The following is a 4973-nucleotide window of genomic DNA, read 5'->3' as shown; positions in this document are numbered from 1 at the left end:
AGAAACCTCACTACTTTCATCACTCTTATGTCGTGTAATAAAATTGAGCCCTGAAGGGTCATTTGGTTGGGAACAAGTTATCCTAGGATTAATTATCGTGGGATTAGTTATCCTGGAATAAGGTGGGATTACTTATCCCACCATGTATATTGGATAACTTATACTATCACTATGGTATAAATGGTAGGATAAGTTATCCCAAATTTTCCAACCAAACAAGATATCAAAATTTTATCCCTAGACTATATTTTTATCCCTAGACTATATTTTTATCCCAAGACTATTTATGTTTATCGCTTACACCAAATGACCCCTAAGGGTTTTCATTCTAACACTTTCTCCTTATGATTTCACAATTATGCCTCTAAGAAGAATTTCCGCATGAAAGACTGTCAATGAGGAGAAATAAGATCCCAAAATTCCAAATGACCTCTTGAATGAGCACCTCTCTCAAGTGGAATTTTGGGTCGCATTCCAAAAGCTTGCTTAATACCTAGCTACTCAAGCTAATAGGGAGGTTCTGGCTCCCATGAACCCAAATGTGGGTATGATAGCTAGCCATGTTCGTGTCTTAACCTACCTTAACCCTTCCTTATTTCATAATTCTAAAGTGGAAAAGGATCCACAATAGTTCATTGAGGGTATTTGTAAGATTGTGAACATAATGGGCATTGGTACGGTGGAGAAAGTAGATTTGGTGACATATCCATTAATGGCAGTTGCACAAGTTTGGTATGAGCAATGAAAGAGTGAGAAAGGTAGATATGGAGGTCCCATTTCCTGGGAAGAGTTCAAGGATTCTTTCCTTGATTGCTTGTTTCTATTAGAGTTGAGACAATCACAGGTTCAAGAGTTCATAAATTTGTGACAAGATAATATGAGTGGGAGGGAATATGCCCTCAAGTTCACTAAGTTGTCAAAATAATCTCTTTTTATGGTTATCGATCTAAGAGCCCGTATGAGTAAGTTTGTTTTCGGTGTGTCATAATTGGGGGTCAAAGAGTGTAGAACCACTATGTCAATCAAAGAGATGGTTCTTTCAAGGATCATGACACATGCCTAGAAAATAAAGGAGGAGAATTTAAAGGAGCGGTCCTGAAATGAGTCAAAGAGGGCTCAAACTCATGGTGATGGGGTTTCGTATGGAAAGCCCAATAATGGTCGCCGTTCATAATATCATCAAAGGTTATCCGGCCAAAATTCTTCATACACTTTATCTTCGATGTTCAACAAATATAAGGTGTCTAACCCTAAGGGTCAAAGAGGAGCTGCTAGTGGTCAACCCTTTCCCTCATGCAAGAAGTGTGGGAAGAAATATCTAGTAGAATGTATAGCGGGTTCAGGTGCTTGTTTCAGTTGTAGTAAGTTGGGTTACCAAGTGAAGGATTTTCAATTAAATGCTACTAGGGTTGGAGGTGGTCAAATCATTATGGTACTACTTTAGGTAGCGGTCAGTGGAAAAAAATATTTTATGCTTTATAGAATCTTCAAGAGTTACAAAATTAGCCCAACGTTGTTACTGGTATGTTGAAATCTTTTGAGTTTGATGTTTATGCACTATAAGATATGGGTTCTACTATATGTTTGTTACTCCTTATCTTGCTATGAAATTTATTGTTAGCCCCGAGATCTTGCTATTACCTTTCTTGACCTATACTTTTGTTGTTGATTCAGTTATGGCTAAAAAAGTCTCTAGAAATTATCCAGTCTCTATTTTACATAAAATTGCCATAGTCGATCTAGTGAGCTTAATATGACCGATTTTTATGGTATTCTTGGTATGGATTGGCTTCATGTATTTTATGCTTCTATATATTGTAGAAGCCACGTGGTTAAGTTTCAGTTTCCTAATGAACCAGTTCTATAATGGAAAATTAGTAATTTGGTGTTTAAGGGTCGATTCATCACGCCTTAATGCTCGAAAAATAATTTCCAAAGGTTTTATTCATCATCTAGTCCAGGCTAGGGATACAAATTCTGAAGCTCCTACTCTTGTGTCAGTTTCTATTGTTAATGAGTTTCTGAAAGTATTTCTCAATGAGTTTCTGTTTTCAAGTATTGATCTTCTTCTAGATATCCATGTTATCTCTATTCATTTTTACTAAATGGCACAGACTGAACTTATAGGGTTAAAGGATCAATTGAAGGACCTGTTGGCTAAGGGTTTTATTAGACTGAGTATCTATCTATCGGGTGCTTTAATTCTCTTTTGTAGAAGAAGGATGGTCCTCTGCAAATGTGTATTTACAACCAACAATTGAATAAAGACATAGTTAAGAATATCCCATTCCAACGATTGATGACTTTTTCGACAAACTTTAAGGAGCAAGTTACTTTTCAAAGATTGATATTCGTTTGAGTTATCATCAACTTCAAGTAAGAGAATGTCACATTCTAAAGATGGCTTTTTTTTAAGGGAATAGACCCTACACGAGGCTCCCACCTCTCGTGCACAGTCAGGGGTTGAGCATCACCCCCAAGCCTTAACATAAATAATAAATAGAAAGGTACAAGGAGGGGGACATAAAACCTTACCTCGGATCCTATGATGGTTCATAAGTCCTAACCTACTAAGGTCGACTAACTCATCCCCGATACAAAAGAGGGCTAACTAAAAAATAGAAAGCAGTAAACCTATGAGAGGACTCCTCCCAGTATAAGTTGACTAAGAAAGCATAAATGAGGGAGACTCTCCCCTTCTATGAGAAAACAAGAAAGTAGCCTACACTAGTCCTATTCAACTATGCTACGTATCATACATAGCTAATTAAAACAGAACAGGTATACGAACCTTCTATCTCGCATGGGGTGAGGAAGGTCTTTTCATTTTTGCCATTTTTAGTCTTGTCTTACCAAGAAAATCCAAAGGAACTATGCAACAACATCCAGAGCATGAATATCAGCTAAAGAGGGTGAAAAGAGGAGAAGTATATGGAACTTGAGCAGTCAACAGCCTTGGGATTTTTGAAGAAAAAAGTGGTGGGCTGAAAATAAGTATCTTGCAAGTCCTGGCTTGAATAGCTTCTTGGATGTTTAACTATTGGTGCCTTGCACATTGGAGAGATTCTTCTGTGCCTGCAATCAAACAAATAAACTGACGTGAAGTACTCTCATAAGTGTGCAAAGTATCCATAATGAGCTGCAAGGTTTGAGACCTCCCAGAAGAGAAAATGATCACATCATCTACAAAGCTGAGATGATTAATCTGGGGGGCCCTCTTTGCCATGAAAAATCCATGATACCTAGGATGATGGTGAAGATTATTCATAAGTCTTGACAGCACTTCAACCCCAAGGATGAACAAGGCAGGTGAGAGAGGGTCTCCTTGTTTAAGGCCTCTAGTGGAGTGGAAGAAGCCATGTCTTAAGCCATTAATAATGATGGAGTACCAGTTATAGGACATAATCCTCCATACTATATCAATGAACCCTTCCCCAAAGCCCATTCTCCTCAAGACCAAACAGATATAGGACCAAGAAACTCTATCATATGCCTTGGCCATGTCCAACTTAATGACCATATTGCCACCCACATTAAGCTTCTTAATATGATGAATGATCTCTTGAGCAAGCATGATATTGTCAGAAATGCTCCTATTCTTGACAAATCCAGATTGGTTAAGGGAAATAAGATTAGAAAGAATAGGAGCTAATCTAAGGCAAAGAAGCTTGGAGATGATCTTGTTGGTGAAGTTGCTAAGGCTAATAGGCCTAAATTCAGAAAGCTTGTTAGGATGGTTTACTTTTGGGAGAAGAACCAAATAGGTATGAGTTAGGTATTTAGGCAGGTTTTGACCACTAAAAAAACCAAGGACCACTCTGAACAAGTCCTCCTTAATGATCTCCCAGCATTCCTGAAAAAATTTTCCATTCATCCCATTAGGGCTAGCTGCTGAGTAAGGATTCATAGAGAATATAACATTTCTCAATTCTTCTAAGGTGGGGAGAGCTTAGAGATTCCTGTTCTAGTCATCACTAACTAGCTTAGGGATGCACTGAAGGGCATGTTCCTGGATATGATGCTCCTTACTTGTGAAGATGTGCTGAAAATGAGCACAGGCAGCCCTGGCTATATCTTCTTCTCCCTACAACCATGTGCCTTCTTCATCTTGAATTCTATGAATGTAAAGCTTCCTCCTTCTTCCTCTGATGACAACATGGAAGTACTTGGAGTTCATGTCTCCATCTTTGAACCAGTACAACTGAGTTTTTTGTTTCAGCATGGAGTCCTCCATCTTCAAATATCTAATATACTCAGCATTGATAGCATGCAGGTTGGCTCTACATTCCTCAGAGTTGGATGAAATTAGTTCCTCTTTAGCTTGTCTATCCTTGTCCTCATACTCTTTCACCTTGGCATATATGTCCCCAAACTGCAGCTTAGACCACCTACTAAGAGTAGTAGATAATCTCTTCATTTTCTGATGGAAACACCACATGGGATTGCCTTTAATAGGCTTATTCCAGCAGTTGCTAACAATCTCTATAAAGAAGGGGTGATCAGTCTAGCAGTTCAAAAACTTGAAGTATTTAATGTGATGATGATTGTGCTCAGTCATTTCTAACAACAAGGGGCAGTGGTCTGAGCCCACAGTAGAGAGGTGAGTAATGGTAGTCTGAGGCATCACTTCCAGCCATTTTTCATTGACCATACCCCTATCTAATCTCTTCCATGTTCTGAAGAATATACACCTCTGATTAGACCAGGTAAACTTCTGACCAGAGAACCCCAAATCTTGCAAGCCACAAGCTTCTATAATTCTAATAAACTCCAAACTCTTTCTCATATTGTATATGGCTCCCCCTAGTTTCTCTTCAGGATCTATAATCACATTGAAATAACCTAAGGTGCACCAAGGAAGGGAGGTATTGGAAGGTGAAGCATACTATCCCAAAGAGGTCTTCTAAGGTAGTCTTTACACTTAGCATATACAAAGGATACAATGAACTGATTTGGATTAATTAAATGGTTAA

The sequence above is a fragment of the Solanum dulcamara genome, chromosome 11 (assembly GCF_947179165.1).
Source record: "Solanum dulcamara chromosome 11, daSolDulc1.2, whole genome shotgun sequence".
NCBI lineage: Eukaryota > Viridiplantae > Streptophyta > Magnoliopsida > Solanales > Solanaceae > Solanum > Solanum dulcamara.
The sequence above is the reverse complement of the archived record's forward strand: the minus strand, read 5'-3'. Positions refer to the sequence as shown.